Source organism: Tenrec ecaudatus, chromosome 10, assembly GCF_050624435.1.
Source record: "Tenrec ecaudatus isolate mTenEca1 chromosome 10, mTenEca1.hap1, whole genome shotgun sequence".
NCBI lineage: Eukaryota > Metazoa > Chordata > Mammalia > Afrosoricida > Tenrecidae > Tenrec > Tenrec ecaudatus.
The window spans coordinates 53,882,230-53,908,312 of record NC_134539.1 but is presented as its reverse complement, the minus strand read 5'-3'; the positions used below and the strand labels follow the sequence as shown (position 1 = coordinate 53,908,312).

Genomic DNA, 26,083 nt, shown 5'->3' with positions numbered 1-26,083 from the left:
CCCAGAAACTTAGCATTCAAGAGAAGGCGTTTTGTGGGTGGGAAGGGAGGCTTGGAGGCTGGAATGGCCTTATCCAGTGGTGAGATGCACCGGTTCACACGGTTCGGCAGAACCGATACTTAATGTTTTGTTGAGTTCAGTTGTTAAAATGCACTTTCAATTTACATTCCTTACTCTCTTTTTTTGAACATTCATTTATGTGACAGCGTACTCTAAGCACCCGTAGTATTAAAGTGCATTTCGTCCATTGGTATAAAAAATTAGATGTGACTCGGCTTGTAATATTTATGTATTCATTTCATAAAACTCCTTACCCTGTTTTTGAAATACTATATGTTTTTGCCCTTGTTAGTTCAGGAGACAAGCATAGACTGGAAAGAGAAGAACCACCCGAGGGTGACACGCTGTCATTGTTCCAGCCTTGCTTCACAGCCCAAGCTCCCAGGAGACGTAGAGTGAACGATGCAATTCGTGAAAGGGTTCAAAGAGCTAGAAATATTGTCAAAACCACTGCTGTAAGTTCAGCAGAAGTGGAAAGGGCTTTTTCCCCCAATATGAATATAATACGTCCAGAGAAGAAAAGTGACCTGTTTCTGATATAGCAGACTTGGTGACTGGTGTCTCCTCGGCCTGCCTCTAAAGGAATGGGTCCTGCTCCAACAGTGCAAAGACGGTTAAGGAGAAACTGCACAACCAGTGGTATTTGGATAGAAGTGAAGGATGTGCAAGTGAGGAATTCAGTCAAGAAGAAATACGGAAATGTACTAAATAGCAGTTGTATTGTTTCTGTCAGGTCCTATGCAATATTTGTCATTAATATTTTAAAACTTCCTTATAGCACCATCTACTTTTGTGTACTTCTTTGCATTGTTCTAATTTAAGTATTAGCTATATGACATGCTAAACTACCTTTCGGTATAGCTTTTTTATACCTAAAGTGGTCATTAGGGCAGCAGACTAGTCGCTACATTATTTGAGTCCCACCACTGGCCATACCGCTTCGCCACGCTGTCAGCCCCAGAAAGCAGCGCTGCGTGCTTCAGTTTCATGATACACATTCTCGATAAAGAAATGCTGGAATGGGGGCTTCTGTTGATTTCTCTTGGGATGAAAAGGTTCCTCTCAAAAAAAAAAAAAGGAAAAGGTTCCTCTCCTCTTCTTCCGGGCTGACATCCCTGGACCTGCGCCCAGAGGTCTGATGCGCACACCATGGTTCACTCTGCCCTCCCACTCCTGTGCTGATCACTGAGTTTCACCTCTTCTTCAACTCGAACTGGGCGTGTGGGGTGGGGGAAGCTCCTGGCAACCTCTCCAGATTGCCAGTAGTGCCTAACACAGGCCGGGTACTGTGCAGGTCTCGCCCTGGTCTTTGCCCAAATCAGAGGCCTGGTGGGGGCAGAGGTGCTGTTTGCGGGTCACTGAGAGGGTAGATTGGAAAAGGTAGAAAGAGTGAGCGCTTTGGAGAAACAGGTTTGGTCTAAGGGCAGAAAGCAATCCCCAAATGACTACTCAATGAGAACGTTTCGCTCGTAGGACCTTGCAGCTCAGAAGCATCTAGGGAAGTGCACAGCTGTGCTTTCCACACCAACCTGGGCGCCTGGACACCCTGCGGGTGGCTGCTCCTTGTCCTGTGCAACTCCCGCCACCGCGTTCCAGACCACATCTCAAGGAACCTGAGAACCAAAGAGCCCAGAGCAACAGGGCCCTTGGCGTCAAGTGGATGGCAGTTCTTGGTGACCCGGGTGGCAGGGAAAGCTGGCGGCGCATCAGGTTCACGTGGCTGCAGTCTTCGTGCAAGTAGATCCCAGGTCCTTCTTTCAGAGCACTGCTGAGGGGGGAGGGGTCAACCCCCAATCATTTGTTAGTAGCAGGGGGCAAACTCTATGAGCCACCTCAACCCCAGCTCTGACTGCCGTTGAGTTGATGCTGACTCATAGTGACCCTGTAGGACAGGGGGCGTTTGTGAGGCTGTGACTCTTTCCGGGAGTAGCACCCTCCTCTGTCTCCCATAGAGCTGCTGGTGGATTTGAACCTTGCTGTGGGCAGCCCCAACGCCTTAGTTGCTCCCAGACCAGGTGGCATTCCTAGTGTGAACCAACCAGGGTATGCTAATTTGGAACATGCCTTCCAGGTTTTCATGAAAGAGTATTTGTGGAGGTAGAGTGATAAGTATTTATTATTTTATTACCTGGATGTATCGCTTTTAAATATGTAGTCCTATTGCACATAGGCGTCTATTTGTCCTTTTGTCCTCCGCACTGCCCATAGTAGGGCGGGCCCAGCTGGTTAGGAAGACAAAGCAAAGTGCTGCGGGGGTGGGTGGGAAGAAGACAGGCCTGGCCTTTGCCTACTTGCCTTCAATTGCTCTCTCCCCCATTAGAGAGGCAGGCGGCGGCTTTGAGGATGAAGGCTGTGTTTGGGGCGGCAGGATTCGCTGTCCTGTATTCAGGGCACGTTGCTTTCCCAGCGGATTCGCCAGTCTGGTCTCCTTTTATATATCCTGTTCGTGTCTTGGTAAAGTGCTAAATGTTTTGTGCCGTTACAAATGCCCCTTTTGTATTACACCCACTCCTGCTGGTGCTCCCTGGCAGCCCACAAAAGGCTGTACATTTTATTTCTGCTAGGACTTAGCAAAAGAAACACATGGTCGTCCACACAGGAAAACCTGGCCCGCCCCCCTCCACCTGCCTGCGAACCCCACAGAAGTGACACCCAAGATTAGCTCGCTGGGGTGGCTTTTGTGTTTCCTGAAATAGCCAACCTTCCACAAGTAAAGAGCTGGCGGAGGGAGGCCTGGGAAGAGGGGGAGTTTAAGAAGACTAGTCTTACATTCTCCCCAAAAGGTGGAACAAACCTCAGTGGCCATGGGGGGGTTGAGGGCAAGTAGGCAGGCTGAAGAAGCTTAGGGACACAGGGCCTGGGTCTCCTAGTCACAGATAGTTACGAAGGTGGACAGACCTTTGACTTTGCCAGAAAAATCCACTGGCAGCATGGAAAGATGTTCATCACGTAACCTGAAACTTGTGTTTATTTTTGTCATCCTGTTTTGTCATGTGGATTTTTAAAAAGGGAAATGGCCCAGACTTTCTTGCTGTCGGGAACAGACAGCGACACCTTCATTCCGTGGGTAAATTCATAATAGCTGGCATTCTTATAGCGCTTTACCCCCTGGTAGACTGTTCGTCATTGCTCGAGATTGAACCAGGATAACCAGTTGAAACCCTGATCCCTACAGGATGCATAGAGGCAAGTGGAAGTGGACCTTCCCTCATCACTCTTCCATGCCTTCACCAAGATGTCATGAGAAGGACAGAGTAGGGGTCAACGCATAGAAAAGCCATAGTACTACCCAGGTAGTCTCCACTCATCTACTGAGCATGAACTCTATTATTGGCATGGTGCTAAACAAGCAGGGACATAGAAGTACACCCAAGCTGGCTCCTGCTATCAATGCTAAGATTGACATAAATGACTATAAACACACAGAGGGAGATAAAGGAAAACTGCAGCTTTAAAACAGAAGCAGGCATATACAGTGTCAGTAATCCCACCTCCATCCCCTCCCCCCCCAAAAAAAAGCTTTGGAGTCAGAATTCCCTTCATATTGCAGCTATGACCACGGATTATGTTAAACGTTGGGTCATTTTCTTCACATGGCTTTCTCAGTTTTGAGGAAATCCAGTTTTTAGAAATGAAGTTCTTTGTGTGGTGTGGTAAAGCTTTCGCCCCCTGTCAAACCAGAAACAAACGAGCACAGAAGAGATCCTGCAGAAAAGAGCCGGACACCTGGTCACCTCGCAGAGTAGCTTCGGTGTTTGCTCACACTTTTCCTAAGAGAGGGAAGGTGGTCCATGGGCAGAGAAGAGGAGGAAGAGAGTGGAGAGAGGGAACGGGCCAGGGCCACTTTGACTGCGGATGGGAAGCTTGTCCTATGAGAGAATGTGCCCAGTACGGTCACAGCTCCTGCTTGGCTTTGCAAGGTGACAAGTAATCCCTTGGGTTTAAGTGGTGGAGATTATTGTGTGCACTGTCAGCGATACACATACTGGGGTAGCCTTGAGATGCTGCCTTGTCTTCCTCCCCTCTCCCCTCTGGGCTTATCGACTATCGAGTCAACCCCAACTCTTGTTGACCTTGACTCATGGGAGCACCATGCACTCGGCATGACCACTGTGGTCCAGAGAGTTGTCAATTGTTGATTTTTCAGAAGTTGACTACTGAGACTTTTTTCTTTTCTTTTTATTTTTTTAAGGGTCAATAGCTTACTATTTACAGAAGACATGTTTTAATACACAGAGACACATTATAATGGATCTGCTACAGTTCAACACACAAACAGCTGGCTAAGCAGATAACTGAAGCTTTGGATTCATAATATCAATATTTAACATTGGTCAGGCACACTGGGCTTGGAACAAAGCAAACAGTCGTCACAGCAGACCAGGAAGGAAACGGGATTTTGTGTAGATGGAATGCTGAGGTGGCAACTGGCTCCTGAAACAGAAAGCCCCTCCGGTTTTCTTGTTCAAAATTTTAAGAATCATTTTATTGGAGGCTCTTACAGCTCTTATAAATATCCATACATCCACTGTTTCAAGAATATTTGTACATATGTTGCCATCATCATTTCCAAAACATTTTCTTTCTACTTGAGCCCTTGCTATCAGCTCTTTTTTTCCCTCCCACCCTTGTGAATTCTTGATAATTTATGAATTATTTTAATTTTCATATTTTAAATGTCCATGGTCTCCCTTACCCAACGTTTCTGTTATTTGTCCCCAGGGGTTGAGGGGTGTACATCTATCTCTGCAGTCGGTTACTTTTCATTCTGGTTTTGAAGCGTTCACGACTTGACATAACGGTGTCAGCCCAAACCAGCAGCCCTGGCCCCAGCGATCTACGTGATCAACCTAGTTTGCTCTGCCATCCAGCTTCTCTGTTGGAAATGATGATCGCCTTCTGGACATTCTCCGGGTGCTCTTGAAGAAGGCAGGTCTGGGAAGAGTCATAGCTTCTCGTCTCCTCATTCTTTGCTAGATGTTTCTTTATCTTGTGAAGAAGTTGGAACTCCAAAACCACTTCTTCAAGTTCAAAGGTATGGTCACAATTCAGCCTGCCTTTATTAGGAATAAAACCTGGAATGAGCCTCCTCTGCAAAACTGCATCCCCGTTAATACCATCCAAATATGGAAAGTTCTGAACATCAGACCACTGAGAAGCTCATTCGTCTGGATTGGGCTCAAGCCGCTTTTTAAGCAACGACACCATTTCTTGGGGCCAGAGGATGTCACAATAGCATTCTCAAACATGTGTACAATTGCCTTGCAAGATGTATTTTGGTGGATATGATATGGTCTTGTCCTCTCAACAACTCATATGCCGTTACACCGAGACCACCCGTCAACAGCAAAGGAACAGGCTGATTCTCTTTGGAGTTGAACATCTCTGGTTCCATGTAAGGCTTGGTGCCCGCCAGAGTGGTGATTCGCATGTCCCTGGGTAGCATTGCAGTGATGCTGAAGTCTGTGATGTGCATATGTCCATGTTCACAAAGTAAGAAATTGTCAGGCTTCATATCCGAAGGAAGGTAGTCCAGGGCCAGAGCAAGTTCACAGAAGAAGAGCTTCACAGTGTTGTCCTGGAAGTGAGCATTCTGCTGCAGGTGATAACGCAGATCCCCACCCAGCCACAGGTCCACCACCGTGAACATGTCTTCCTCATCTTGGAAGGAGCACTTTGTATACGTTGTCTGGAGAGGCCAGTTCCTGGTGAAGGACATGATGTTCGTAAAGTGGAGCGGCCACAGTAAGGAGCGCTGCCCTCGACAAGCGTGAAGTTGATACAGGACCAAGAAGGGTGTCCTTCTGTTGTGCATAGGATCTCCAGGGGTTGCAATCAATTCAGTGGCAGTAACAACAACAATGCATTATGGGAATAGAAACCCCAGCTCCACCACACCTTTTTTCCTAGTCTGGCTCAGTGCACAAGCTCCACTGAAATCTGTTTATTAAGAAAATAAAGAAAGGCAAGTTTCCAATGGCAGACAGGTGGTAGTTCGGCATGAGCTACATTGGCCAGGAATGAAACCTGGGTCTTGTGCATGGAAGGCAAGAATTCTACCACTGAACCATCACTGCCCTTTATTGAAGATGGTTCTTGTTTATTGCTTTAGAGAAATTGATAAGGTTTTACCTTTTATCTCTGATGTGTAATGTAATTGCTAAATATGTCTGTCGCTAAGAATTAAGCAGGAGATCAGCCCTCCGTAAGGAAGAGCCTTAAAAAGGTTTCTCTCACTACAAATCATCAGTCAACAGACAAGGAAGCCGTAAACATGGTGCTGGTGGGAGCGTGAAGAAGCAAGACCCCTGGAAAGTAGCAACACCCTCCCAGGTCACCTTCTGCCATATTCTCTGAGCCTTGAGCTCATTGTACGTCAATGTAGAGTCAGATGCCCAGCTCTGAGGGTTGCCTGAGGGTGAGATGAGATCATATAAATCAAGGACGCCGCACAATGCCTGATACCTAAAGCTGCTCTCTAGAAACAGTAGCTATCGTCATCTTAATAGACATTCTTCTTTTCATAGGAAATCAGGGTGTGGTGGTAACCCATGAAGGTTATACAGAGAAAAATAGGATTTAGAATGTGGACATTGGGGGTGGGACAGAACTCCAAGACCGGGCTAGTTCAGAAGTCTGCCTTTCACGGCAGGCTAAGCCGGAGCTTGGACATGGGCACAGGTACGCGCTCCTAACACACGGAGTCCAGGACAGTTCAGCCCTCAGGAACAGAAACGGGAGGAGCCATACCAGGAGGGTAGGGGGAAAGTGGGGAGAGATGGGTACGGAGAAGCCTCGGGGAAGGGAGACAGTGGTCTGTGTAAGATATGAAAATAATAATTTATAATTTATCAAGGGGTCATGAGGGTGGGAGGGCGGGGGGAGGGAGGTTAAAAAGAGGAGGTGATACCAAGGGCTCAAATAGAAAGTAAATGTTTAGAAAAGAATGATGGCAACATGTGTACATGTATGCATGATGCAATTGATGTATGGATTGTTATAAGAGCTGTAAGAGCCACCAATAAAATAATCTTAAAAAACAAACAAACAAAATCCCAAGCCCAGAAAGCTTAGGGCACAATTTTTAAAGATACTTGTCTGACCCTAATAGCTTCTCCTGATGGCTCTTAAACCCAGCAGTTCCCACTCAGCCCACGGAGGGGTCCTTTAGCTTCACCCCACCCCCTGTCACAGTCATTGTGGAAGGGCGCCTGCTTAATGCTCAGTGGCACCATGAAGCATGGCTAAAGGTCACAGCCGAAACCTTGTTCATTTCCAACGCCGACAGACATCAGGGCAATTAAAACATGAAAATGTTCCTTAATTCAGAATTTATTAAATCAGTTTCCTGATCCCATGGGGGTAGGCAGGAAGCTTACCTTTAAACACAGTAAGGGGATTATTTATTTATATCTTTTGAAAGTCCGAAGATTCAGCTAGGAAGTGCATGTCCTGTTTTGAAGCGAGCAAGGAACAGTGGGTGAACAGAAATCGTTCTCCAGGGAGATGCCAGCACATCCATCCACGTGCAGCATTGTGCGGCCAGGAGGGCAGAAGGTATCAGCAGGGAGATTATGTGCAAAGGTGACTAGATATTTCTGACCCCATTTTGCAAATTCTTTCCATGTTATCTTGTAGCTTCCTGTGTACTAGATAGACTTAAAAAAAGTTTCTAGTATGCGATAATCAATTCTGCTTTTATAATTTAGAACCGTACCATGAACGCTTAACTCATTTTTGTTACTTGTCTACATTTTCCAGTGTTGCTTTACAGAAATAACCTAAGTGGGTTGCTTTACTGAACATTTATTTTCTCACAATTTAGGAGACCCAGAATAGCTCACTGCCATCGAACCACTCTGACTCATAGAAACCGAGATGGGCTGCTAACCAACTGTAAGGTTGGCAGTTCACATCCTCCAGCTGATCTCTGGGAGAAAGATGAGACCTTCAAATCTCAGAGAAAGTTACAATTTCAGAAACCCACCCGGCAGTTCTACTCTGTCCTATAGGGCAGCTGTGATTAGTTGGGAGGTTAGAAGTCCAAGTTCAGGACAGCAGTTGGATTGGGAAGGCTCCTCCACCTGCTCTGGGGAAAGTCATCTCCTCTGAGGCTCCTCTCCGTGGTGCCTAGGGGACGTAGTAGGTAATCCATTGGGTTGCTAACCCCAAGGTCAGCAGTTTGAAACCACCCACTGCTCCTTAAAAAAAGATGAGGCTATTGACTTCCTTAAAGACCTACAGTCTCAGAGACCCGCAGCTCTGCTCTGAGCTGCAGCGGAGCCAGAGTAGACGCTCCCCAGTGCCATGTGTGGGCAGTGTTCCTTTCAGCATGCCCTGGGGATCTGCAGATGGTGTCTCTCTCCCCATTTGTGTTTGCTGCTTCTGTGCCTTGAAGGCGTTGTCTATCTCAAAATGGGTAGGGTTGAATCATTTGAAGGTTCTCATTTATATAACAAAGACAACCCTCTTCTCAAACTGAGTTGCAACATAGGGATAGGTATTAGAATTCCACCTGGACACAATTCAATCCATAACAAGAACTCTGCGGGGTATCCATCCTTGCCAGGGACAGGCTTCCTTTGTCCCTGCGGTTCCTTCCTCAGAAGTTGCCACTCACATAAATATGGTGTGTATCTTTCTAGATCTTTCTGAAACAACTTTAAGTGAGCTTGTGTTGTCACTTTGCAGTCCTTTAAAAACACCCCTCCGTATGGGAAACCTATCCAATAATGTGTCTCTCTTTTCTTAGAATGGCATCTCACTCTGTAGAACATTTGGAAGTTTGATTTTTTTTAAACTCAGAAATATTATTTTCCCTCTACCCATGTTGATACATAGAGATTCAGTTTAATCTTTTTAACTGCAAGAGAACATTCCAGTTTATGAATATTCCTCCCTGTCCTGGTTGAAGAATATTTAAGTTGTTTACAATTTTTTTTTGCTATTATAAAAAGTGCTTCAGTACATATAGATGTGTGTGTGTGTGTATATGTGTGTGTGTGTGCTCAAACTCTTGAAAAGCTCACATTTAAAAGGAACCAGGTGGAATGCTCCCTGTCGATCATTTTCATGTGTGGGAGAGGAGGTTTCCTTGAGGGCTTCTCATGCTAGGTTCTGTGTATGTCATCCAGGGTTTCAGATTCCTGGACTCGGTCTTAGAGGTAGGCTGCTGATGACCAGAGAAACCAATGACTTGACCCTGGTTACAGAGTACAGACTTCCCTCTTGCTAGCATTGATGTGGCTTAGTCTGTGCCTGCCATCTTCCCTGGGCTTTGGCAGCAATCACCAGCCGCTGCACGGTCTCACCTCTGGTCCTGAAAACTCCCTGCCAACAGTTGCCAGAAGAATAAACAAATCTGTGTTGGAAGAAGTGCAGGCTCCTTAGAAAATGAGGAACAATTGTAAGGATGACACAGGGCTGGGCAGTGTTTGTTTGGTGGTTACTATGAGTAAGAAGTGACTCAAAGGCATCTAACAGGGATCCCATGTTAGGTTTACAAGATCGAGTATTGTCTCCCTCCACCGCACCTCAGAGTATTTGTGCCTCCAGGTAAAACTCAACTTTGGCCCTTGGTCCTATGGGCTTTGACGTTCTTGACCCATCCCCATCCTAGATTTCTAATCTTTTGTTCCACCGATTCCCACCTTGGGTCCCTAGGAAAACAAGTCTGACCACTACCTTCTTATGGGCATTGAAGACATGCTGTGTTTGAAGAAGTACAGCCAGAATGCTTCTGAGAAGGGAGGTTGATGAGGCTTTGTAATGTTTGTACTCCGCAGGAGGTCCGGTCCTTGGGAAAGGACATTTAATACGTGATACAGTGGAGGGTCAGTACCAAAGAAAATCACCCTCAGCGGGATGGGCTGACCCAGTGCCTGCAACGATAGGCTCAAACATGAGTGTAGTTGTGGGATTGGTGCCGGACCGGGCAGTGTTCCATTCTGTTGTACAGAGGATCGCTATGGGTTGGAATCAATTAAAAAACACCTCACAACAACAATGGTTGTTGAGAGGTAATAGCTTGAGGCCATTCAAACCAACTGCTATCAAGTTCATTTTGACTTCAGCTGATAGAATCCTTGAAAGTGTTTGATGGCTACTTTTTCAGAAGTTCACTACCAGCTTTTTATCCAAGGCTCCTATGGGCAGACTTGAACTATTCACCTTTTGGTTCTTAACTGAGCATGTCAACCATCTGGTTGTTACTCGGTGCCGTCAAGTGAGTTCCACCTCACAGCGAACTTGTATATGACAGCAGGAAGGATTCCCAGCCCTGCTGTGTCCTGATCCCACAGGTTGCTATGCTTGAAGCTAGGATTGCAACCAGTCTCAGTCTTTCTCACTGTCTCCCTTTCTCCCACTGTCAACTTGACTCAACATGCTGTCCTTGTTGAAAGACCAGTCTCTCCTCATTACATGCCCACAGCACACGAGATGAAGTCTCATCAAGCTTACTTATAAGGGTCATGGTGGCGGTGTTGTTAGGTTTCTCTCTCCGGCCTAAATCTCAGCCTCGGTCCTTGGCTCCACGCGAGAAAGATTTCACGCCGAAGCCGGGCTCGTGATCCAAGTGAATTTAATGAAAGTTCAAAGACGCATCAGGTTTTGCGCTGCACCCATAGGATTCCTTTGACCATGCGGCCTGGCAGAGACTGCCCCAGACACGCAAGGATCTCTCTCCTCCCACGAAGACGACCAGATCACCAAGGAAGACAAGCCCAAGAGACCAGGCGCCCAAGAGCCCAAGAGAGCTCTCCCTTCCGGTCCCTGCCTTTTCAAGGGTTCCCGGGGGAGGTGTGGTGAACGACCCCAGGTCGATCCCATTGGCTGAATTGCAATCACCCAGCCCAGGTAGGCTGCTCCAGGTGTAACTCCCATCCAAGCCCACCAGCGGGAAAATCCAGCTTTTGTCCTTTGCTGGCTCTCCTGGGCATGCGTAATGGACTTCCCAATTCCCTAGGCTAAGCTACCTAACAGTATTTCCTTCCTTTGCTCCTCCCCCTTAACTTATTTTTGCTGTATATTACACTATCCACTATCTCCTTCCACATACAATTCTGTTGTTTGATTTCCTTGAGGAGGGTGATACAGGCATCTATGTTATCAGTCCCGTCCTCTCACCCCTACCCCCGCCCTCTTCCTATACTCTCCGGACTAGGCAATGATGTTGGGGTTGGAAGGGGATGTGAGCGTGGGCAGTTTGATCACCTTGCTGCCATCGGCTGAGGATGTCATAAGAATCTGACTCAGCGAAGAGAAGACAAGAACTCTTCTCCAGATCCCCTGGCCTGCTCACGGGCCTCTGGCCTGCTCAGGATCTCCAGCGAGCAGCCAACGTCTCTCGACTTTCTGCTCTTCAGTCTGTACTGTCCACCATCTATCTTGCACCTATCAGCACAAGTGCGCTTAAGCTTGCCTCCATACTTTTTATTGTGATAAAAAACTGACCCTGCCATCAAAGAACAAAAACTCACATCATTGTGTGCTCACCTCCCTGATGCGATCACTGGAGACAAATGGGTGCATAAGCAAATGTGGCAAAGAAAACTGATGGTGCCCAGCTATCAAAAAATATAGCATCTGAGGTCTTAAAAGCTTGAAGGTAAACAAGTGGCCATCTAGCTCAGAAACTACAAAGCCCACATGAAAGAAGCACACCAACCTGTGTGATCACGAGGTGTCAAAGGGTCAGGTATCAGGTATCATCAGACCAAAAAATCATATCCTAGTGAATGAGGGGGGAAATGCATAGTGGAGACCCAAAGCCCATTTGTAGGCCACTGGACATCCCCTTACAGAAGGGTCTTGGGGAGGAGACGAGCCAGTCAGGGTGTGATGTAGCAATGATGAAACATACGACTTTCCTCTAGTTCCTAAATGCTTCCTCTCCCCAGCCCCCCTACACTATCATGATCCCAATTCTACCCTACAAATATGGCTAGACCAGAGGATGTGTACTGGTACAGATAGGAGCTGGAAACACAGGGAATCTAGGACAGATGATCCTTCAGGACCAGTGGTGTGAGTGGCGATACTGGGTGCATAGAGGGAGGGTGGGTTGGAAGGAGGAACTGATTACAAGGATCTACATATAACCTCCTCCCTGGGGCACAAACAACAGAAAAATAGGTGAAGGGAGACGTCAGACAAGACAAGATATGGCAAAATAATAATTTATAAATTATCAAGGGCTCATGGGGGGGCAGCGGGGAGGGAGGAGGAAAAATGTGGAGCTGATGCTAGGGGTTTAGGTGGAGAGCAAATGTTTTGAGAATGATGTACAAATGTGTTTTACACAATTGATATATGTATGGATTGTGATGAGTTGTATGAGTCCCTAATAAAATGATAATTAAAAAAAAAAACTGACCCTGCTTGTTACAGAGCACCAGGTGGAGAGAGAACCCAGGCAGGGCCACACTGGGCTGTAAAGCCATGTCCTGTGGTGGTATTTCTTCCAACACAGTTTGTGCTGTTCTGGCGGTCCCTGGTGCATGCACCTACAGTTACCAAATCCTTGAATGAAGGTTTGCGCTTCACAGAACTCACTCTAAGACCCCATCAACATGCCAGGAGGATCGAAGTTAATGATACAGGATGTTCTGCCCTTAGAAAGTCACAAGGCAGTGATCCAGGCCTGCCTGCTGGTTTCCAATTCACTGCCCTTTCTGCGATCTTGTATCTGCACCTTTTAATTTAATGATTTTTCTTTTTCTGTAATTCAATTGGCCTTCTCAGGAATCAGCCCAAGGAAATGAAATTTTGTTGTAATAACTTAATTCACCTTTTTGTTTTTTAAGACTTGACTAGAATATTAAATTTTAAACACAGATTTTAACTACAAGCCAAATGTCTACCTTAATGCTCTATTGAGATTCCCTATTTCTGCTTGTGTACACGAGTTCCTCCTCCCGCTGCTCTCTGGAGATGCAGGCATTTGGTGCACCCTGATCCATATTTAGAGCTCTTCTAGTCAGTTTATCTTATTTATTGACCTGAGCAGAAAATCAATTCAGTCTTCATTTGCTGTCCTGCTGAATATGGACAAATTTGATTCTGTGGAAACTCTGCCCACATTTCACTATAAATGTCTTTATGGGGGGCACTGACTCCAGAAAGCCTTCCAGGATCCACTTATGACTCACCTCTTCTCTCTTGGCTTTCACTCCAGTCACTTTAAAAATAGAGACCCAGGCTCCCATGGGCTCCCAGCTGACACTGGATTCCCGGGTGCTTCGGAAGGGGCAAACTTAAATGTATCATGCTTGCTTTCAGAACATACTGGTGTCAGAGGACTCTGACTAGACCTCCCCTCTCTGCAGCTTCTTACATAAATATCCAGGGAGGTAAAATATGGAGGCAATAAGTAAGTAAGGCATCCAAATACACTTCTGAAAATCCACGGGCGTTCACATCCTAGCTGCCGTTGCAGGGCATTGAGTCCACAGTTGGTGCAGGCGGTTGATATGAGACAGACCTTAGAGTCTAAGCCCGCTCCTTTGATGAATGATGACTTTGGAAAATCTGAAGAGCCTTGTTTTGGTCTTGTTGTTGTTCTTAATTTGATCGTCATGTGTGCAGGGGAATACTGTACCATCGCATTTTCAAGGGATGCAGAATGATCGTGACGGTTTTCTCTGAAGAAGTTATAAGAACGCTGAAATCTGCATTGGTGAGAAAACGCCAGGACACTTGGGCCAAGGATTTTTTTCTACACCCCTCCCCCACCACGCTCCATCCGCACAATGCACCTGCCCATTTTTCAAGGTTAGCAACGATTTCTCATGAGAATTTTGTAGGGAAACCTGACTTCCTTCACCCTACAGTCCTGCTTTTGCCCTGTCAGACTTCCTTTGTTTCCCAAATCAAAGACATTTAAGAGACACAGGAGCTGAGCTCTTTGAGGATGCCCAAATGGCTATTTTGTGGTGGTGTCAAAGAAGGCAGAATTTGGAAAGGAAGGATTCAAAAAGAGAGAGAGGCTGCCACCTTTTGAAAGAAGATCTCCAGAGAGCTCTGGTTAAGTTCAAGCTTCCGACCTCTCTGCTCATGGTTGAGCATTTAACAGTAACCCCCAGGATGTGGTCAGGATTACAGGTGCTGTGGAAGGAGACCTCTGAGAGATGGCCCCTCTTGGTATAGGACTGCTATCATTTGGCTTGTCTTTAGATAGATAGATAGGTAAATAGATAGATAGATAGATAGATAGATAGATAGATAGATAGATAGATAGATAGATAGATGGATGGATCCTCTTGGTATAGGACTGCTGTCATTTGGCTTGTCTTTAGATAGATAGATAGGTAGATAGATGGATGGATGGATGGATGATAGATACTCATTGATGTTTTATATCTCTCCCTTTTTTAAAAGGGCAACATTTGCAATTCCTTGGTCATCATCAGATGTTCAACTACCATCCATTCTATCCTGTGCTGTGAATCTGGGACTTGTTTCCAGAGCACGTAGATCTTCTATTTAACAATTCATATGCATTTGGTTACATCTCACTGATTATGGTTCCCACAATATAGCATCACTTATCCTGTTTCCTCCCTGTGTTTCCTGTTCCCATTCCTCCGTCTTTCCCAATCCTTTCTGAACTTTGTCTTGGGTAAATGCTGCCATTTTGATTTCAAATGTTTGATTAGTCTCAGCGGCGTCTACTCACTCGGGGCAAGTGTGCTGATGAAAAGAGAGTACTAACAAAGCCCTGTCATCTTATCTTGGAAAAGTACAACCAGAACGCTTCCTAGAAGCAAAGTTGGCAAGACTGTCTCACATACTTTAGACACGTTAGCAAGTGAGACCGATATCTTGAAAAGGACTCGATGCTTGGTAAAATAGAGGCTCAGTGACAAAGGGAAAGACCCTTGAACAGATGGATTGACACAGTGACCGCAACAATGGGCTCAACATAACAACCATTTATGAGACTAGCATAGGATCCAGCACTGTTTCATTGTATCGTATACTGAGTCACTATGAATCCAAACCAACCTGGCAGCACCTAAAAACAACAGCCACCAAGCCCGCATAGCTCAATGGTCCACAGCTTGGCTGCTAACTGGTAAGGGTAGTGATTCAATTCCATGCACCTGCTCCATGGGACAAAGGCCTGGCAATCTGCTCCAAATGTATTAAAGCCAGCAAAACACAAAGAATGCTGCTTTTCTTCTCTCTAGGGTCACTGTGAGCCCATGCCTACTCAAAGGCACTCAACAACAATAACTTGAAAGGAAGGGGGTTGGTGTGAAGAAGAGCTTTAGTCTAAGCTGGCTACCTCTCAATCTGTGGGAGTTAGCCTGAATGGTAGCATTAAGGGGAGAAGAGACATGGTCAGGGTTTTGGTCTAATGAGTAACATAGCTGAGAAGAAAGTTGATTAGAGTTGGAGTTGTTATTATATGAATAATAATATTCACAGAAATACTTCCCAAGTGATCACCTGAACTTAGCCAAATGGGTTAAACTAGGGTCTCAAGAGAAGCAAAACCAGTGATAGATATGGTTCACACACTTGCATAACCAAGTTAGGCCCATTCTGGATCAAGTGTGTGGATCAGGCGGTCATCTGGAGACTTATCTTGGCTCATGTAGCTGCTAGGGCTGGCAAACCAGGAAGCAGGGAGTCTACAGGGTGCTGGAGGCAGAGGAGATAGAATCTAAGGTCAGCAGGCAATATGGTGAGCATTCATAGTTCCCAGCATTTGCACACAACACAGCAGGCAATTGGCTTCAGCTCCAAAAAAACAGATGCGGGATCCAAACCCAGTGAGAAGAAGGGATCTGGCTTCTTGATAGTGTCAACTTATTAGGAGTTAGCCACACCACAGATGAAACTTCTTTCCAACTGCAATCAGGGCTGTGACCTGGTTAAGGGAGTGGTACTCCACTCTACTATCTGCCCACAACGGCTTGGCTTTTCACAGCAGAGCCCTTTGTGGAGTTGATTGCATTGTGTTAGATCACACCAAGGAGGCATCTTCAAATGCCAAAATTGACTATCCTGGTCCAGCAAAGTAGACACAAAAGCTGAATGTCACACCAAGCACGGGACCTTAATGTTTCATCTCATTGAAAGCAGATAGCCCCAGGAGGTCTTGAATTGGTTTGCCCCTTTTATCACCGGGGAAAATTGAGTCTAGGAAAGACTGTTGCTTGTTGTAGACCATACAGCCAATAAGTAGATGAGGCCAGAATTGCACCTAGATCCTGTTTCCGAGTCGGTAGAACCTAAGATACTTGCTCTAGGACATCCATCATATTTGAAAAAAGTTGAAACAACCAACCAAAGGGGAATCGTTTAATGTATGTGACAGTATTGAAATAAAATGTTTTGAACAGCACAGAGTGTACAGAACAATCCATGGACTCATGTTAAGGAAAGAAGTGAAGATGACTACAGAACTTTCTGTTTAGTAGGATTATAAGATGTGTATGTGTGGGTCCTTTAATAGGTGTTGAGAATAGAATAATCCTGATTTAAAAATGGGGGATATAGAGTAGAATTTCAAATCCTCATGCACTCTAGACTTTCTGGAGCCACGAAGGCTGGATAAATCCCTCAAACTATTGCTCTTTGATCATCTTCAAACCTGAGAGAAAAAAATATGATCCTGAAGTCATTATAAAACCAAGTAATAATTTAGCTTAGTTAGTAAACAAACAAACAACTAAACCAAAAAAGCCCAAAGATTTTCCTTGAGCATCATGCTTTTTTAAGGATGACCTCCATTGGGTCAGAGTGAAAATAGCAACTTGAAAGGTTAGATGGGAACTCTAGGACTAGTGAGAGTGGAATGATTGCATCAGTCAAAAATGGACTCAGCGTCAGTAAAGTACACCGGTAAGAATCATTGAACTGGTGTATGTTATCGACAACGTTAGGAAAAGAAATAACATTGAAAGGAAGAAATCGCATCATAAACATGTTGAAGGTACTTGAATGAGTCAGACAAATAAAACCCCATGTCCCTGCAAAATTTATATTCTAATGGGAAGAAGTAGAAAATAAATATAATCGAATCAATTACGTTAGGTGTTGGGAGATGCAAGTGCCAAGGAGCCGAGAGCAGGCGAATGTGAGTGGGAGGCAGAAGCAGGAGGCAGAAGCAGGAGGAGAGTTGCTATTCGCATGAAGTAAGAGTTGCCAGATACAACATCAGATGCCCAGTTACATTTGAGTTTCAGGAAATCATAGGATAATTGGAATATTTGAACCTATTTACAGTAAAAGAAAGGCAGAAAGAAAGACAAGTATCCATTGTTTATCTGAAAGGCAGACTTCACAGGGTACTTTGTCTTATTTGCTTCACTTCACAGCCCTTGTATGAGGACATCCGTTGACATTGATCAGGTGACTTTGGAGCCAGGAGGCTAACTGTGGAAAAAGCATTCAGGCTTGGATCAAAGATACCAAAATAGAATTGTGGCTCTCTCTGGGCAGTGGGATTAACGGATTTGCTTTTCTTTGAACTTCTCAGTGTTCCTTAAGTGCCTTACAACAGGGATGTATAATAATAGTAATAAAATAGATTAAAAGTCAGTGAACTGGACACAGCCCAGTGTGGCCCAACTCCCACATTCATCTACCTTCTCTTTTCTGCTCTCACCTATTCACTGTCGAAGCTCCAGCCTCCCCCAAGTGGTGTTGCTCATCCCTACCCTTGGCCTCTTCAGTGCCCAAACACCCACCCTCACACTGCATGACCCTTACGTATCTGAATATAAAGGAAACATTTGCTCCTCAAACCCACCTTTTGTTCTTAAAAAATACATGTTCACCTTGTTATGACATTTTACAATGCCTTTACCTGGGAAAGGTATTCTCTTAACGGATTCATTGTAAACAACAACTGCTTGGGGATGATACAAGAGATTTGATCAGACATGTTGGACTCGCTCTGTGGCACAGCAGTTAACATGCTTGGCTGCCACTGATTTCTAAACAAAATTTATATACTCAAACAATCAAACAACTCTTACAAATCTTCTCAGGAAGATAGGTGTAAGACTTTCTTCATATCCAGAGTGTATGGGTCTAGCAATTGTGCTAGTAAGCTTTCCCACTTTAACTGTTATCATAAATAAAACCTAGCATGTGTGAAACACTTACAGTGTAAACAGTTCTAAAGGCTCTCTCTGTATTAAGTTGTTAATCACCTCACTAACTCTATGGAGATGGTGGTATCTGTCTCCATTTCTCTCTACCTGCACACATACACACACATATCCTACATGTGCAGCCGTTGCCTCTGAGTTGATTCTGACTCATGAGACTCCTTGTGTGCAAAGTAGAACTGGGTTCCACGTGGTTTTCAAGGCTGGGACCTTTCAGGAGCTGATCACCAAGTGTTTGCTTGCAAGTGCCTCTGGTTTGAATCTCAGACCTTTAGGTTAGTAGTGGAGCATCTAAGCTTTACAACCCCCGAAGACTCCTGCTAATATCCCTAGTTGCCATTTAAAAGCTTAGATCATCTGACTGAGGAACCTTCACTTAAAATGTATGTGTGTGTGTGTGTGAATGTATTCATATGTATACCTGTGCCAGTCTAGGTTGACTAGAGAAACAAATTCACAGACACCCATATGTGTATAAGAAAGAGCTTTATATATAAGAGCAGTTGAATATTGAGAAAACATCCCAGCCCAGTCTGGATCAAGTCCATAAGTTCTATATTAGCCCATATGTCCAATACCAATCTATAAAGTCCTCTTCAGACTCACACAACATATGCAATGACACCGAATGCAGGAAGATCACAGGACAGTGGGTGGAAGGTCTTGTGGATCCAGTGGCGGTGTGAACATCTCAGCGCTGGCAGGGGTCTCCACATGGCTCCTTTGGCTCCAGGGCTCTCTGTGTCTCGTCTACAGAGATGTCTTGCAGGCAGTGAGCATGTGTCCCGCCCTTAATGATCTATTTATCTCCTTAGCTCCTCCAAATGTGGTCATCAAGCTGTGACCTGATTGACAGGCTAAACTCCACCCCTTCACTCTTAATCCTCTCAAATTAACAACAGGTTGTGTAACTATCACAGTACCTAATTATATATATTTGGGCGGGGGGCAGGATAACTAATATAGAGTGATAAAAATGAAACCAAACCAACCAAAACCAAAGTCACTGAGTCTGTTCCGACTCGGTGCACCCCTATATGATAGAGTAAAATTTCCCCTTTGGGTTCTGCCTCATAGTAACCCTATGTAAAGTTTCCAAGACTTGGGATCACTATCTCCCATGGAGCGGCTGGTGGATTTACAATTTGGACCTTATGGTTAGCAGCCCAAGCCTAGCCCACAGCACCACCAGGGCCCCTAGATCTAGAAAGATACATGTAATTTTGGAAAATCGCCAACATGAACACAAGTAGAAAGGAGAGTACACAGAATACCTGTGTGCCCCACAGCAGCACAGAAACCTCATCTCAGTGCCCTAGTACCTAAGTATCAGAGACCTCCCAGAGCCCGCTGCACTCAACATCTAGACTCTCACAGGGCCTGGCACATGCCCCTGCACCTCAGCATGCCTCAATGGCCTCATCTGTAAAGTGGGCAACCTACTTCCTACTCCATAGGGCTGGGAAGAGAGCACTTGTTAAATGTTGATCACACTGTTTCATGCACAGCCCCAGCTTATGAACATCAAGCTTATGTGAAACCCTTAGACACTTACTGGCCCTTGTGCAGTCTATTATAATACAATGTCGAGGTACATACAATGTTTTTCAATAATAAATATGTGTGACTTGGCAATGCTCTTGAAAATATGAATGCTTCTATGGTTAAACATGTTTCCATGCACCTGAAGTGTCTGATCTTTTCATGCATAGAAAAGTGCACCTTCTCCTCTATCCAATGATACCTCCTTGACTACCTCATCATCCTGCATTTTGCATTTATGATCGTTTTTTTTAAAAAAAGAAAACATGACCATCAGGCTATTGTGCACGTTCATAATGTTTGTTTGGCAGTTAGCAATGTCAAGATGTGAGGGGAACGTAACATTGTGTGTGATGGTGAAGGTTATGTATCGACTTAGCAGGGCCATGGTTCTCAGTGGTTTAGCAGTTTGCGATGATGCCATTTGGCAGAAATAGTTAACCTCCATTTCTACATAAAGCCAAGTTTCTCATAATGATCTAATCTTTGGAATCGACCCATGGCAGTGACAAATAGGCATTCATTCTATACACAAACTAGATTCTGAGACTGACATTTGAATAACTGATGTTAGATACTAACCATACCTAAATCTTCTGGCTTATGTACAGGTTTGACTTACAGACCATGGAAATAGCTCAGATCCTAGGGATTGCCTGTATCACTGCCAAATTCATGTGCATCTTCCTCACTTTAATGGAAGCTATGCAAGGGCCACAGTGTCTGAGTAGCCCTGGACCCCACTACCATACAATACAGCCCCCTTATCTTGAGTAAATAAAACGGAAATGCCTTGCACCTCAGCCCCCAAGCCTCACCACATACGGCTGATTAGCTTTCAATGGAGAAAATATCCTGTGTGATTTAATAGTTAGAACTGCTCCAACCCTTTTCAAAATATAAACAGTCTTTAAGAGAGAATGTATGTGGATGCAAATGTCAAGGGATCTCTGACTACTGTGAGCAAAGATACCTAACAAGGAATATATTGGCTGCATCACTGCCAGGCATTCGGGGCCTAAGGGCTCTGCTTTGATGACTCCAGAGGCGTCACAGTTCTTTCTAGGAGTACTGAAAGCACCTCGTGGATGTGAAGCCCAGCAGAAAACTGGATCCCTCTCATACTGACCTTGGATTTTCTTTGGCCAGGTACCTGAGTAGAACGTCCACTACATCAGGTGTACCTTTTCTTTCTGTGAGTTGTCACCTCAGGCAAAGCTGGGCTCATACCCCACATCCACCCCTCCCTTCTTGGAGGGGCGGTTACTTGTCTATTAAATGGAGATTCTGAGAGCCACCGTGAAGCTGGACGGGAGACATCAAGGAGCACTACTAGAAGATTGCTGCTCTTCGTGTTCTTGTGAACTGTCATGAGTTGGCCTCCAGTCAATGAATGGAAGCACTGTCCAGTTCAGTGCTGGCCACAGGACGGCTTGGAAGCTGGACCCAGGGGCTGCACGGGGACTTTCATTGACTGCATTTTCAGTAGTTCCCAGGCCTTTCTTTCTAGAAAGTCTTCACCCGGAAGCTCCGAGGAAACCTGCTTTGCATCATAGCAGAGGGAGTGGGCTCCCACAGGGAGGGTGGGGATGCTCCGTGTGCACCCTCCCACACCCAACATCATCCCTCTGTTACCTCAAGCCTGTCCTCTCCACAGCGGCTTAAACACCGGATCCCATTTGCCATAAAGAAAGCTGAGTTTCAGAAAGGTCAAGTGACACCCTCCGAAGCAGGCAGCATGCACAGGGAGCTTCAGTTGTGTGCTACGGCCCAGCCTTTGCATCTTGTTTATATTACGGGGAGGGAGTGAACTCTTTTTTTTGTTCTGTGCATGGAGTTTTGATGCCTGCTGATGTGGGTCCTCTGATTGTACCATACCGTCACTGGAAGATTTCCTTTCACCACCACGTTGAGCTATTGCAGGCAATAGGAAATGCTCATGTGAGTCCCCGGCAGCAGATCATCGGGCGGCAGGTGCAGTTAGAAAGAAACATGGAATAAGAAGGGAGTTTATTTATAAAGGGTCTGATGAATCCTTAAAATGAACTTGTCAGTCAACCCAAGAAATGTAACTGTGAAGGAACAGGAAATTAATGATCGTTCCCCTTGGCACCGACAGGCACTCTGATACCCGGGCTTGATTTGCTGGCTGTCAGCACATTTCTTTCTCACCCTGCCTGCTTGCCGGTTTTTTCTATCAATAGACACCCAGTTCAATGCTTCAGAAATGTTGATCAATAAACTCAGCACTTGCTGGTTGAAATGATCTCAAGGTTACCGGGAAAAGAAAGAGGGAAGAATTGGATGCCTTCCCCTTCTTACCCTTCTTCCTTCCTTCCTTCTGGGTTTATTCCCCCAGCCTTGGCCCAGGCCTCCGTGCTGGTCTCTGCAGATGCACAAGGTCAGGGAAACCACGAGGCTGTCGTACGCACAGGCACTCACCTATGGGGAGAGGTGTTGGAGACACGACACAGACAAGGCCAGGAGCCAGGGAGGGGTCAGACAGGCCATGCCCCGGGAGGACTACTGGTTTCCAAGGAGGGCAGGGATCATTGAGGTGGCCCAGGGACCAGAAGCGCAGTCCAGGTGAGGCTTATGATAAGAATGAAAAGGAAACGGACTGTTGCATCTATTTCAACTCAGGGCGGGTCCCTGTGGGTCAGAGAACTGTTCTCCAAGAGGAATTCAGTAGCTGGTGTTTGGGGAAGTAGATCATCCAGTCTTTGTTCTGAAAATCCTAGCAGAGGTGGTGGGGGGTTTGGAGGTGGGGTGGGGACTTCCAAGATTTTTGTTATCAGCTAAGCAAGTCAATCAGGAACCCTTCCCACCACCCAAGCACTCAGATCCCTCCTCAAAGATGTGGTTTGCATTAGCCCCACTTCTTTTTTCCCCCCTCTTGTTTCTTTCAGGCCAGAGCTTCAGAATGAGTCTCCAGTGCTTTGTTTTTTTCCACCACTATTACTTTCAGGGCAAGAGAGGTGAAAATATGAATGCCATGTTATTCATATAACACAATAGCACACGTTATTTTATATAAAAGAGCCATAATTTATTGAGTAGCTAAGCGATGAAACTCTCAGAAGTCCCCTGAAGGCAAGAAGGCCATGCCTATCTCCACACTACCTTGCTTGCTTGCACATCATAGGGATTTAATAAACATATTTTAGAATGTGTGGCCGACACAATGTTACCTCTGATCATGTAACGCATCAAAGGTAATTATATTTTTATATGAATAGAGTAGCACATTCAACGTCCTCTAATCACAGTGGTCAGAATTTTTCATTTAAAATGTAAAGCAGATTTTTGCAACTTCTGCTTAAAGCCAGTAGTATCAAAAATACTGTCTCCGTCAAGTCTTGGCAACCTGACTCTAGGCAGGTGAGAGCAGAACGATGTTTCAGAGGGTTTTCAATGCCTGGGTTTTCTGAAATAGATTGCTAAGCCTTTGCCCTGGTTCCTGTGGGTAGTCTTGAACTTCAACTGTGTTGACCAGTCACAGCAGCCACAGACCCAGTGCTGCTGTTCATCATTAGGTACCAGATGGGCAGATCCTAGATTTAGGATGGCAGCTTAACTTTGAGATGTTCTCTGCATCTGCATAGGGACCATTATCAGTAGGGTGTAAACCCCACCAACAGGAACCAAATAGATGACTGTAAGGCCTGTCCATTGTCCTCAACAGCAGGGATGGGGGCCACTGCAGTCTGGCAACTGATCGCCCTCAGGGAAGGTGACTGCAAGCATCTGCCCTCCCCCCACAGACTGCTAACCACAAGGTTGGTGGTTCAAACCAGTCACTTCTCAGGAAAAGGAGGACGTTACCTGTTCCTCTACGAGTTCCAGGTCAGAAACCCCATTAAGGTGGTTCTGCAGCGGAATCTACTCACTGGCAGCTGTTCTGTTGCTGTAGATGCCTGTGGCTGTCATCCCATTGGGAATGGGCTGGCTTTGTTATAGTAATGCGGCAGGATTTGTGTTGGGTCTGCCTCTTTTGAGATATAAAAAAGATCAAGCAAGCAAACTGGTGATCAGAGGTAGGGGATTAGAGCTGCCAGGTACCTGAAGTTCACCCAAGAATGGAAATTCAATACCTTCCTCCAGAGCCAACAGAGCATGAAAACCTTCTGCTAGAACTGGTGCCTTGAATTTGGATTTTGAGGATCCTCAACTGTGAGACATAAAAATACCTCTGAGGTATTCCTGTTAGAGGGACATGAGATAACTAAGACAGATGACATGGAAGGTAAAAACGCCTCCAGCTTTCATCCAAGGTGTAGCTGGTGTTGAACCTTCGCTTGTTACCTGACTTGAAGCATCTCTCAGTGTCGGCCAGAGTCTCCGTTTCGCATTTGTAAGTGCATGTGCCTCTCTTACGAGGTTTCTCTGAGGATGACATGAGAGAATTCGGGTGAAAACTTTAGCAAAATGGAACAGAAGAGTGGTCCTTAAAGTTGTAGTATCTTGCCTTAAACAAATAAACAAGCTCACTACCATCGAGTCAATGCTGACCCATTGTGGCCCTGTAGGACAGGGTAGAACTGCTCCTGTGGGGTCCCAAGTCTGTCGCTGTTTAAAGCAGTAGCAAGCCCCATCTTTCTCCCTTGGAGCAGCTGGTGGTTTCTAACTGCCTACCTTGTGGTTTGTAGCCCAACATGAAACCCATTAGGACCAGAGCTCAGATAATCTGTCATTAATACGGTAAACTATATTCAACACTCAGTGACACCTTTGAGCACGTGAAGCATTTGACCTGGATGACGACAAGGAAGTAGAGAGCTAGAGTTTCTCGCTGCCCCGAAGAGCAGACCATTAGTTTGTCAGTTCCAGAGGCCACAGTGGGAATTGAAAACACCTGGGAAGGCTAGCTGTCAGTCAGCTCCAGGGGTGGCCTTTCCTGGTCTCATTCAGCTGCTCGGAGCCCCAGATGTGTCCTGACATTTGTGGCAGTAACATAATTTCATGTCAACTTGAAGAGATATAAAAGTGTAGGGGTGGTGTTCTACCTGTTAACCAGGTCACAGCCTGATGGTGAGTCCTTATGGGTGTGGCCTTTTCATTAGGAAGGCCCTGGGCATCTCTCCTTCTCTCTCCACCTCCACCTACCTGCTGATGGGCCACTCTGAGGCCTGCCAGAGCCCTGCGATGAATTTATCACCGTTGGATCCACATGACTTTGCGGTCTGTGATCTTCCTGCATTCTGCGTCATTGCACATGACTGTATAAGTCTAAAAAGGGACTTACGGCCTGATATCGGATGTATGGACTTGAGTTGGACTGAGCTAGGATGTGCTCTTGATGTACATACAGTTAATTGTGGATGTAAGGCTTTTTCTTACCCATATGTGAGTGTCACTGGATTAATTTCTCAAGTCAGCCTGCCTTCACACAGCCTTTTCCAGCTTGTAGACAGATGCTCACCTGCCAGATTCCTCCTGTGTGACTCCTTGTCTGTTCTTGTCTTTGGTAAGACACTCAGAAGGGATTCCAATAAGGATCCGCCCACTCTGATATGACCTCATTTAATGTAACTGATAAATATATCAAAGCAAAATCATGTTTTTAAATCCCCTATTCCCAAACAAGGTCACATTAGCAGGTTAGGATTTCAGTATATAAGTCAGTCCATAGCAGTCTTGAAAGAACAAGAGCGCTTGTCAGAAGTGTGAGTCTGATAAGCATCAGGGAAGGAGGTTGCGAGTCATAGGTGCTGCTGGCCCCATCCTGTAGAACTCACAGAAAATTCCAGAAACTTTTGAGAAAGTATAAGTGGCTTCAATAAAGGTCCTTCATGTATTGTAAGCAGAAAATAAAGCAAACGGAGAGAGGCTACATTTGCCCAAAGTTTAGCTTACTGCTTTGTTTATCTCACTGAATCTCCCAGTCACTCTGGGGAGAGCAGTGCAATGATGCTCAGGATATAGAGGCTCAGAGATGCTCAGGATATAGAGGCTCAGAGACGGAGACTTATGCAAGGAAACACCCCAATACATTTTGGCAGATTTTTTGAAGCCTGAATCTGTTTTGCTTTCAACATATCACATGTGTTCTGGAAGAAGGTATTATTTTAATGTGGCCATAGCTGCACTTTAATTTCCTACCTCTTCATACCTGGATCCAAGCTTCTAATTACATCCACAAAGCCCCAAACCTTCAAGGAAGAGTTTTTCCATAAAAGTGGCAGAGTAGGCAGGAGTTCTTCACGTGGGATTCATGAAATTACACTGGAAGCTTTCAACATCTTCTCTTTCACTAGCCTCTCCCTGGACCCAGCACTTCCTTCAATGATAGAATCAGGCAACAAACAGAACAAAGCAAAAGAGAACAGGTGTTAACAGTGCCTCTGAGCTTG

At 45.4% G+C, this 26,083-nt stretch overlaps 1 protein-coding gene and 1 pseudogene across 8 annotated transcripts in view; one reads left to right on the top strand and one right to left on the bottom strand.

Annotated features, from left to right (window-relative positions):
* Positions 1 to 26,083, top strand: part of ASTN2 (astrotactin 2) — a 1,111,474-nt gene that overhangs the window by 587,598 nt on the left and 497,793 nt on the right. The window lies entirely within an intron of this gene.
* Positions 4,906 to 5,779, bottom strand: LOC142460185 (serine/threonine-protein kinase 32A pseudogene; annotated as a pseudogene).